The following is a 12,646-nucleotide window of genomic DNA, read 5'->3' on the forward strand; positions in this document are numbered from 1 at the left end:
ACTAAACCAAGTAATAAAAACCTAAGTTGACATTACTTAAAAGAAGACATACAGATAGCCACTAGGTGTATGAAAAAGTGTTCAACATCACTAATCATTGGAGAAATAAAAATTAAAACCACAATGAGGTACCACCTCATTCTAGTTAGAATAGTTATTATTTTTTTAAAAAAGATATTCATTAGGATGTGGAGAAAAGGGAACCCTCACACACTGTGAGCGGGAATGTAAATTTATAATGTCATTATAGAAAATGTATGGCAGTTTCTCAAAAAAAATTGAAAATAGAACTACCATATAACCCAGCAATTCTTCTGCTAGGTGTATATCCAAAGGAAGTGAAATCAGTATACTGAAGAGACATCTATGATCCCATGTTTATTGCAGCACTATTCACAGTAGCCAAGGAGTGTAGTCAACCTAAATGTCCATCAATGGCTAAAGGAAGTGTGGTATATATACACAACGGAATCTCACTCAGAATAAAATTCTGTCGTTTATGGCAACATGGATAAACCTAGAGGACATTACGTTAAGTGAAAAAAAGCAAGGCGCAAATACCATAAGATCTCACCCACATGCAGAATATTTTTTAAAAAAAATTGATCTCACAGAAGTTGAGAGTAGAACAGTGGTTGGTTACAAGAGGCTACAGAACTTGTGGGGGAGAGATTAGTTAATAGGTCCAAAGTTACATTAAACAGGAGGAATAAACTGGTGTTGTATTATCCAGTAGGGTGAACATGGTTAACAATAAAATATCATACATTTCAAATCTAGAAAAGAGGATTTTAAATGTTCTTACCACAAAGAAATATCAATGTTAAGGTAATGGATATGATAACTACACTTATTTGATTACTACTCAATGTATATTTGTACTGAAATATCACATTGTACCCTATAAATATACACAATTAACATGTGTCAACTGGAAAAAAAATGAAGAGACGATCTCTACATATAAGAAAAGTGATTGGTAAAGCCCTTATTGTAGTTCCTCATGTGAGTCAAATTCTGAGGAGCCACATAAAAGCCAGGCTGCCACTGACAACCTTTCTTTGGAAAGCTGTAAAATGGAGGAAAAAGAGAACTCAAACACTTTAAAAAAAAGCTTGAATTTTATTAACCTATCCATCTCCACAAAATACTCACATCCATAATTACATCCCATAATCTAATTTTTCTCTAAGCTGTTGCATTCAGAAAAGGTTCACATTCTGACATTTCTCTGTCCTTCTATAGTCATTTTAATCTAGAAATATAGAATTCCTGTTACTTTACTTTTGTAAGCAACAGGCATTTAGTAGTTTATGAAATACAATTACAAATTACTATTGTCACAATTCCATCATGTTGATAAATGAAAACAAAAACAAACACAAAAAATCTTGGTCCTAAAGCTCAGGATCAAGGATGACTAAATTTGTGAGTTAGAAGAACATGAACTAAAATCTTGGGTTTGATTCCTAGGTCTGTCTTCTGTTTCTTACATGTGTACCTGGCCAGGTTACCTGTACTCTCCAAGGTTCAGTATTTACTCTCTCTCTTTTCTAGCATTCTCTTTAGTAAAACTGGAAAGCCACTCTATAAGCACCCATTACACAGTGCATGGCAGTAGGCAGGTACATAATAGACAACAAATGTTTCATTAAAATGTCTCATGATTAAAAACAGATTGTTTGAAAAAACTTCTATAATTTTATATTTCACCAGCATGACCAGTGACGGTTGTACAAGAACAATGGTTTTAGAACCTTTCCTATTTTCAGTTTTTGTCCAGAAAAATCTTCCTGTGAATGTTAAGACCTGGGGAATCTTCTTTTCCTGTGTCTGAGTCTGGCAATATCATGTTCTAGAAACAAAAATTCACATGTTGCATGAGAATACTCACTCTTCACTGAAGGCTCATTCAGTCTAGGCAATTCATTCAACCAGTTTCTTATAATCTTGGTTTCAGATGAGCTTTAGGTATTTTGTGAACCACCTCATCCTATATTTATTTTGCATTTTCTGGGAGGTAGAGTCAATGGCTTTTATCAGATAATTCAAAGGATTGAAGAACAAAAATAATACTACATCAGAGGTTTTCAATATTATAAATTGCCTAGAAACCTTATAACCTTACAGTTGAAATATTATTTACCAAAGCTACTGTAAAACAATTGAAGGAACACAAGATTTGCAATTTTCCAGGACATGGATGAATACATAGCTGCAATATCACTGTCCGCCCCAGAGATGCTGCAATATGAGATGTGAGAGGGTGTTGTGCAGCAGGTAGAGCAGTGAGCTAGTTAACATGGAAGGGAATGAGGAAAAAATGATCGGGAGTTGGTCACCTTTGCACAACTTGAAAACGGCTCTATATCCTGCTGGTGATAAATATTGAAAAGGAGGCTGGCCTTTTTCACTGACAATTTTCCTTATACTTGTCAAAATTTTATTATGAGAAATTAATTCTTTACATTATGAAGGCTGGCTTCTGAAAAACTTTATTAGAATACATAACTTTTGTAGAAATGATTTTTTAAATTCTGTGAGGCTTCTCCGAAGTACATATCAATCACTTCTCTTGAAAAGAGAAGTTTCTAGAAGAGATGATATGTATACATAAATAAATTTAAGTCAGAATGTAAAGTGGAAAGTGCCATAAAATTATAAATGAATAAAGAGAAACAGGAAGAGGACAATTACTACCAAGTTTACAGTGGTGTTGGGGTTTTACATGACAGAAGGGAAGACTGGAGGGTATATGGGATTCTAAGAGGAAGCCACATATGAACTGGGATTTAAAGGAGCATGCTATCTAGATATGTTGATCTTGAGCAAAAGGCCCTTTGAGAAAAAGGAAACATCATGTTTAGGAAACTGAGGAGGGAAATTTGAAGAATATGGAGTGTGGTAATGGGCACAGGATATGAAAATGAAGTAGCTGAAAGCAGTGAGCTTCCCCAACCCACAGGCAGATACTCTCATAAGATACTCTCATAATGAATGCTCCTTGCAGAGTCTCTAAGGAGTTTTCTTTGGGTCCCTTGAAAATTCCCCCTCAGCATGGCTCACCCACATGGCTTTTCAGTTCAGTTTCTTTGGCAACATTCCCAGACCACCTGTTTCTCTTCTTGCAGTATTGGGGATTGAATCTTGGAGTTCTACCACTAAGCTATATCCACAACCCTTTTAATTTCTTATTTTGAGACAGGGACTCACTAAGTTGCACAGGCTGACCTTGAACTTTCGATCCTTCCACTCAGCCTCCCAGGTAGCTGTGATTATAGACATGCACCATGGGGCACAGCTTCTTGAGAATTTCACTTAAGAGAAAATGCAAGGGAAACTCATTCAAATACCACAGGTAGATCCTTAAAAGATAAAGAGGATGACAGTGATGGTCTCTCAGGTTGGATGAGGGTTTGTCCCAGGCTACTGTTTTATAGGAAATGAGTTTAGGTAGCTTTTGGTTTGGCTATGGACATTTTACAATTGTGGAACCACAGCTACACAGTTCTTTCCTCCTTAGACATTGGCACCTGGTATGAATATGCAACAAGGCATTCCCTTAAATGATCACCACTGACTTTGTCTCACAAATTAGGCCTTTTTCTTGGGCACTCAAGAAGCTAAAAGACCTGATGAAGTTCAGGAAGGCAAGTTATTTCGTATCACTGATGACTAGTCATATTTATCTAGGTCTGATGACTTGTCATATTTATCTTTCATTGTCATAATCAAAAGATGAATTTGGAATATAAGATTTGACAATCTATCAGATAGGACAGAGGTGAGATCTTAAGACTACAGTGAGCCTCTTATATTTTCTCTGTTGACATTAAGTAATTGATTATTTTTTATATAATTATTTAATATTTATTTTAAGTTACTTATTTTTTTATAAAAATATTCAGTAAAACAAAATAATATCCACCATAAAACTATGTAATCTATCAAAATGAACCTGATTAATATATACTACACTGTCTGATTAATATACACCATACTTAAACCCAGCACTTCCTGGGGTAGGGACAGAAGGATCCCTAAATGAGTGACAGGAATGGCCCATTATTGCTTGTAGGTATAGATGCTCTCTCACTCTCCAAGGGATGCTGGAGCCACTATTATGAATTGGCTCCAGTATGTAGACCCTCATAATAGCAAGGTTTGGAGTAGCCTCAACCTTCCCAGGTTGAGAGAGCAGAGAGATATCATGTGCCCATAGTGGGAACAAGTAGCATCATGCTATAAGACCTGAGAATTTTTATAGTCCTAATGTGTTGATCCTAGATATAAATCCTGCTCACAGGGGCACTGGTACCTTCAACTGGCTGTTTTATATAGATAGTGCAGTGGGGAAAACTCATTCTGCTTACTATTTCTGAGTTTGTTAGTACACATTTGCATGTCTTATAATGATATTTACTTGAGTTTGTATATTGCACAACAATTATGGAAAGCAAGATTTTGTTTTTTCACCCATAGGCCCAAGTGGGTCATCTGTAGGACTTAACTGTCACTGCTTTTTAGTATCTAGTTCAATGCAGGAAACACACATTGGGTTGTCGGTATTGCCAAATGCTTGTGAATAAATTTTTAATGAGAGTTTGACCTCAGGATGTGAACAAATGATTGAAATTCAAATAACTTATTATGTATATTACTCTGGACAGGATAATGTATGCAGGATGATTCTAGAAAAGACAACACAAATTTTGTTCCGAGTTCACAGAGCCATAATGAATTAATTCAAGATATATTCCAAAGATTTGGCGTGTGTGTATGCTAAAGCACTATATATATGTAAATATATATACTTCTTTCTGTAATCAGTAGATGAAATAAGATGCTTCATTAAATTTTGATTGGACTCAGAATTAGGCTGGAGTAATGGTATCTCTAGTGGAAGAGGAAATCAGTTGATATTTCAAGCTTGGTATCCTCATTTCACTTAGAATTTTGTGTCTGCTAAGATCTTTTTCATTTTTTCCCCTAAGAGAATGTATTGAAATAGCTCAGAGTATGATTTGACCATCAAGTTGAAGAGCTTGATGAGTATTTGAGAATGAGACCCATTTTTACCAAGAAACATTTGGTGAGGGATCTCAATTTAAATCAAGTTTTCTATTAAAGTCCATTAGTGATTCCCTAAGAAATCCCATGAGTTAGGTCAGGACTTTTTCTCTGATGGTCAGTAGGAAGAACTGATGTGGAGATGATAGTGCAGTATTTATCTCATTAGTAACACAGTTAGGAAAGAAAAAATGTTCAAGTCATCTGTAATTTCTAGTCCATTGCAGCTTCTGAGTCCTACTTCCTTCCTTTCAAAGTTCCTAAAAAATATGCATATGGGATAAAAATAATTAATTATAATTCTCCCTTCAGTTGCTATAGCAATGGCAGTTCCTTAATGCATCCTCTCTTTCTTCATGCCCTTCTGAATTAATTTAGCACAAAACAGCTCAATTTTAGAAATAAAGTCCTTTGAAAATAGATGTCAAGTGTTATTAGAGATATTTTATGGTATCCAGATGAGAATATCTAAAGATTTACTGAAAATCCAGGGCTTTGTGGCCACGATTAGAAGATTGAAGTTTGTTTCACCACTGGGCCCCTCTTTCCTTCTATGCATGTTCTATTTTTGAAGCAACCAGTGGGAGTCTAGATTAAGAAATATGTAGAAAGGTGTTTAGAGTCTTTTTTCATAATCCCACATCAAAAATGGATTCAGAATCTGTAACCCCCCTTATTATTTCATGAATCTTCTTTTTTCTGATCATACTCCAAGAAAAAAGTAATAATGTCAAATTAATTTTATTCAAAATTATTTCTAAAATCCTGAAAATCAAAGATTATTCCATTGTCACTTAATATATAGTAAATGATAGGTATCCAGCCTTTTGAGAAAATAAGCACTTTTCTACAGTAGTTAGATTAATTTCTGTGGTTGTTTGCAATTACACTGATATTTGAAGTGGGGACTAGGGAATTGTCTCAGTGGTAGAGTACTTGCTTAGCTTGTGCAAGGCCCTGAGCTCAATCCTCAATCCCAGCACCAAAAAGGAAAGGAAAATTAAAGTAGGATATATTTTAATAAACAAAACATTTCAGATGTTTATACATTTACAGGTAAGAATTTATTAATTTTAAACTTCAAAGAGTTAAAAAAAAGTGGCCAGTTTTTCTTCTTAAGAGAAAAATAGTTTAAATTTTGTCAAAATCAATGACCAAGCTCTTTCTTGCTGTTAATATGAAAAGATTAACATAATTAATAGAACAAAGACTTGTATTACCTCTCTCCTAGATTGGTCATTTAGATTTATTCATCTAAATTTTGATCTATGAATCATCTTTACTGAAATGAAAGGGAACATGGTAATAGAGCTCTAGGTCTTAATATATAAGTAATGAGGAATCCAACCCATTGTGTTCACACAATTTAATCATTATCAATTAAGTTTCTATTAGAGGAGCTGAACTGCTAGGAGATGCCCACTTGTTACAGAGATTTGACCTTACGCATATTTGTGAGCTAGTCTGCCCTCTAAATATTTAAGAATAGTTGACCGCAACTGGAAACCTCAGAAAAAGGAATTTTGGGAACTGTAATTCATTTAGCCAAGTTGACCTATGACAAAACCACCACAAATGGTTTGAGATTTAAATAATTCCTTTAAGACTTTTTGAGATTAAAAAAAAATAAAATGTTCCAATCTACCTCAAGTTTCTTGCAATTAATTATTTTTCTATGTGATTTTAAAAATCATTCATTAGAATTATAAATATTATGAATTAGGATAACTTCTGTCAAACAAAATATTGACTCTTTTAAATAATGATCAATAGATCATACATTAAAATAAATCACAGGCATGTGCCTTGTTGTTGTAACTAAGCAATGAAATATAGTATCTCTGAAATCTGACAATTGGAAGAATTTAAATTCTGGCCTTGTAAAGCTGATAGTTAAATGAAATAAGCCTCTATTTCCTCATGATGCACAAATAAGGACAATACCTGTTGGGATAACTAGGAGGTTAATGGAAATAACGTATTATGAAATTACATACCTGGGATACATTAACTGCTCAATAAATTTTAACAAATTGCCATTAACAAAAAGTTCACTATTATTTTGTAAACATTTCTCTGCTTTTGTAAAGCCATGATTGATAGTTTTGACCCTGTTTTGTTCAAATGACATTCCTGACAGCACTCTGCCAAAAGGTGGATATTAAGATACTAAGATGCATTTTTGATTCCTCATTGATTTTTCATGTCTATGAATTTTAAATCCCTTGTGCCCTGGATGAACTTGCTGCTGTCCCTCATTCCTTCAGGGCTGATTTATTTCTAATCCAGTGGGCAGCAGAGGAAAGCACCTGGTAAGTGGTGAAGCGGAGACAATTCCCCTGTTCAGACAGAAGGCTGTTATTTCCCAACACACTTTTCTTATCCTCGTCATTCCTGTGCAAAGCCGCTTTATTTGCAGATGGCCAAGAGCCTGAAGCCAAATAATAAGCAAATGCAATTAGGGGAAATGGATGAAATTTCCTTGTATAAAGCGGTCTTTTCTCCACTCCCCCAGGCTGCAGAAATTGTAATTGCATGTAGAAGGAAGTAATAAGTGCAAGGGTAATTATTCTGGCTGTATACTGCTAAATGTGTGAAAGAGGCAATTTGTAATCCACAGTGGGTTTGTTTCATGGGCCTGGTGAACGAATACTGTGCTTGTATGGCCTGTTAAGCCATAAGGATGAGCTTAAATCCCTCTCCTCTCTGTCAACAATATCTGTTCTAGCAAAGCCATTCTACTCTGAGGAAACAAATACAAAATTTGGTTATTTTAGAAATAGATTGAATAACACTTATTCTCATATTAAGGTGTTAAGTGCATGAATTTGAACCACATAGGGAAATGATGATGAGGTAAAGAATTTTATTTCTTACTTTCTCAGCAATTCTCATCAGACATTCTTAAAGGACTATTTAAAAATATTGAAGTCCAGTGGCTTTTAAGGAGGAGTGGGATTTATCAGACTTGGAATCAGAAGACCTAGGGTTTTGCCTATCTGCTATTTTTGAATGTTTCTCATCCTTTATGATGTCAGGCTATGGGTTCCTCTGCAATAAAGTGGAGATGATTACATTTACTCTGTTTACCACATTGTATTCCTAAAAAGATCAAATAATTTAACAAGATACTGTGTAAGTATGTACCACCGCTACTGCCTCTATCACTTCACTAACAATTAAAAAAATACTGTAGAAGAGCTAGCATATACCTTGAAATAAATATTTAAATAATTTTAGAGTTTTACTTGTTAGGTCAGTATTTCAAGTATAAGGCTAATGAATTTAATGTTTTGAATTTAATGTTATTTATATACATTATACACTACGTCTATAATATTTTTAGTAATTATATGTTTATTATAGTGACATGCTTCATATTTCAGGCCTAAATGTCTATTCTGAAAGAGCATATGGTCAGTGGCTGTTTTGATTTATTATGAAGAATGTTTCTTGACATACATTAGGACAATGGTACATGGAAGCTGGTGGGCATGTGATGCCACCTGCTGTGGGACAATAAAAACCATGTTCACTTTGATGTTCTTCATACTGTTCAGTAGGCTTTTGCTTTGCCTTTATTTTTTTGTTCTTCAGTTGAGCCTCACCACCAGCTAGACCGCTCACCCCTGGTTGTGATCTATAATCCTTCGAGCATATCAGCTTGTCTAAGGCCTTGTCTCCTGGCTGCCTCCTTCTCCAGTTTCTTCACTGTCTTTTAGGGTAGGTGTTTGCTATACCATTGAGAAGGTGGAAATAAAAACATTCAATACTTATTACAACATGAGAATGAAAGAAAAATGGTTTAAAAGACAGCTGCCAGGCTGGGGATGTGGCTCAAGTAGTAGCCCGAGTTCGATCCTCAGTACCACATACAAACAAAGATGTTGTGTCCGCCGAAAACTAAAAAATAAATATTAAAATTCTCTCTCTCTCTCTCTCTCTCTCTCTCTCTCTCTCTTTCTCTCTCTTTTAAAAAAAAAAGACAGCTTCCAAGACTAACAGTAAATATGGCACAAAAATCACTTGTGTAAGGTTCACAAGATTGAGTCAACATGGTATTTGGTGGGAACTGAAGATAGGCCAAGCTCTTCATCTGAAGATGGCATTACCAGGGATAGATACAGTGCCTGTTCCTCAGGAACTAACCACCACAGAAGTAATCCTCAAACTTCATCCTACACTAACCACCCGGAAGCCTTTGAAAATAAGGTGGGCTCTGGATAAGTACCAATTATTTTAAAGCTCCCTACATGATTTTATTGAGAATCACAGTTCTAATCACAGTTTTACTCTTTTATGGACTACCAAATCAGGCAACTCAAAAGCAGACTTCTGACTCAGTCTCCCCATCTATATAATAAGGATGATATCATCTATTCTTCATTAATTTATTTTCTTATTCATTTATTTTTTCTAGATATACATGACAGTAGAGTATATTTTGACATATTATACATACGTAGAATAAGTACATATGTTCCAATTATAATCTCATTATTGTGGTTGTATATGATGCAGAGTTACATTGGTTGTGTTTCATATGTAAGGACAGGAAAGTTATGTCCAATTCATTCTACTGTTTTTCCTATTCTCATTCCCCCTCCCCTCCCTTCATTCCCCTTTGTCTAATCTAATGAACTGCTAATCTTCCCCTCCCTTGTGGTAGGTTAACATCCACATATCACAGCGAACATCTGTCTTTGGATTTTTGAGACTGGCTTATTTCACTTAGCGTGATATTCTCCAGTTTCATCCATATTCTGGCAAGTGCCATAATTTCATTCTCTTTATGAGTAATATTCCATTCTGCTGTAGGGCACCTATGCTGATTTCAAGTCCTTTGAGTATATACTGAGGAGTGTCATAACTAGGTCAAATGATGGTTTCATTCCAAGTTTTCTAAGGAGTCTCCACACTGCTTTCCATAGTGGTTGCACCAAGAACAGTCCATCGGCAATGTGTGAGTAGATCTTTTACCCCACATCCTCACCAACATTTATTATTACTTATATTCTTTTTAATTAACATTGTTTGTGTTAGACATTATCAGACTCAAAAAGAGAGACAAGTCATAGCAGCCACTGTAAAGGGACTTAGAAAGAAAACTTGAAGTAAAACTGCAGATCTGAACAGTGAACTGGTTTAGGGCTTTTGGTATCAACTCTGTACGCAGCAGTCAGGGACTTTATGCTATTGGTTGATTCAGTCAGTAATGCACTAAATGCATCTGGCAATCACCAGGTTGTGCTGACCTGTCTCCCTTTAGTTGATTTGCAAACACCCTACATAGTCTGGAAATCTTACTGAACATCTTCATCTAGTGATTTTACAACCCCACTCACAGATTATGGTTTTCCACTTTTTCTTCTTAAACCGACAACATCACTCCCAGTCAATGTTAAGTTGTTGACATGGTTTATTATTTTACTAAGAAAAATTGAAGCAATTAAAAAAAATCATTGCATTCCATACATCAAATCTATTGGTTTACCAGCACATGTGCCCATGTTTTGGCTTTCTTCTTGTTTCAGCTGTTCCTGCTCATGTCTAACAAACCTTTCTGTGTTCCAAGTGCACTGTGTTCTCAGCTATCCACACCTACTATTTATCGTCTTTGGTCTCAGTTGTATTTTAATTTATCCCTCCCTTCCAGGTCTTTTCCATCAACAAATATGCAAAAAATAGCTCCTACTTGAACAAAATCAAACAAGCATACCCTCCTTGGAACCCACAACCTACTCTGGCTTTTAACCCCATTTCTCTACTCCTTCTATGCTGAGCTTCTAGAAAGTTCCATAAACTGTTATATTCAATCTATGTAATTGTCTTATCAAAATCAAAGGATACAGAGGACAAATCTCTGGAAGCCTTAGGCTGTATGTGACCACAGGTGGCCACTCCTAGAAGCTCTTTCTTGCTTTGGCACCACCTTGTCTTGGTTGTCCTCGTACATAGTACATAACTACTTTTCATGAGTCTCCTTTGCTGATGGCTTGTGATGTTGGGTCTCTGAGAGGCTCATGGTCTATAACTGACTCTTGTAATACCTGCTGATTCTGTCACTTTGCCTGTTACAAGGTAACCACCAAGTGTGTATGCTCACCCTCCTCATCTCCTGTGCTGTCTTGTTTCAAACCTGTTCTTGTTCCTCTTTAAATCTTCTCCACCTCAATCACCTCAATTAAAATTAATTGTCTCTGCTCTTCAACTTTAAAACTTAAATGCCAGCTTTCATATCTTCATTCTGCCACATCAAATCCATCAGCAGATTCTGTTAGCAAAACATTTCCAAAATGCATTCCAGTCTGTTCTCCTTTTAACATCACTGCTTGACCTCTGGTTTAAGCCACTTTCATCTCTGCCTGCACAATGCACAGCTTCTAAGTGGTTTCATTGCTACTACTTTTGCTTTCCTGTAATTTATTTTCCTGGGTTGTCAAAGAGATTTTTTTTTTTACTTAAAAAAATTAGATTATATTACTCTTTTCAATGGATTCAATTGCAAAAGATATTTTTGAGAAAATTAGGGAAATTGAATGAGGATTTGACAATTTTAAGGGATTGTGGTTAATTTTGCTAGTTGTAGTAATATTAGGTGCTTATGTAAGAGATTGCTCTTCTTTTAGAGATGCATTTTGGAATGAAATACACATACATGAGTTCAAGAATTTTCTTTAAAATGCTATAGCACACATTTCTTCCAAAAAGGAAAGAAAAAAATAAAAAAATAAAGAAAAATGATGATGTATGGCAAAATGATATTCACTGATTCTAGTTATATGGAGGTTTATTATACTATCCTCTCTACTTTTACATGTGCTTAACAGTTTCTGTAATATAAAGTTTACAAAGACAACTAAAAATTTCCAGTTCTTTTTTATACCCTATGCAATTGAACATTTGCCCAATTCCCTGGCCTATTTTCCCCATTCTTCCTTTTGTTTGCTGCAGGTCAGCCTCACACACTTTTCTCTAACACTTCAAGCCTTTGTACTTGCTGGCCCTTCTGCCTGGTGCACATGTCATGTGGTTGACCAATTCAGGTCTTTGTGCCAGAGAGGATTGCCTAGACCTTCCCCCAACTCCCACTCCACACAGTGGTTTTTAAAATTAGACTACTTGGTTTGTTCTGATGTTCACTAATTATGTTCCTCTATTAGAATTTAAGCCCCACAAGGCAGGAACTTTTGTCCAAAATATGCATAGTGGATATTTAACATCTGTAAATGAATGAATTATTACTTTTTCCTCAATTTTGAAAATGAAGAAAGTAAGGCTGTATAATAATTTTGTAATTTTCCTAATGCCACACAAATTCGATAGGCAAAACTGAGATGTGAACCCAAGATTTCTTTTTTTATTTGAGTCCTTTTTCTATAGTCACCCTATTGTGCAATAGCACACCAGAGCTTCTTACTCCTAGCTCCAACAGTATACATGTATTGAAACATCACATGATGGGACCCCATAAGTTTGTAAGATTTTATGTTATTGTGCATCAGTTAAAGTATAAATTTAAATAAATATCCTTTAATCTCCACTCTATTATTTCCCAATAGAATGAACAAGGAGG

The sequence above is a fragment of the Ictidomys tridecemlineatus genome, chromosome 6 (genome assembly GCF_052094955.1).
Source record: "Ictidomys tridecemlineatus isolate mIctTri1 chromosome 6, mIctTri1.hap1, whole genome shotgun sequence".
NCBI lineage: Eukaryota > Metazoa > Chordata > Mammalia > Rodentia > Sciuridae > Ictidomys > Ictidomys tridecemlineatus.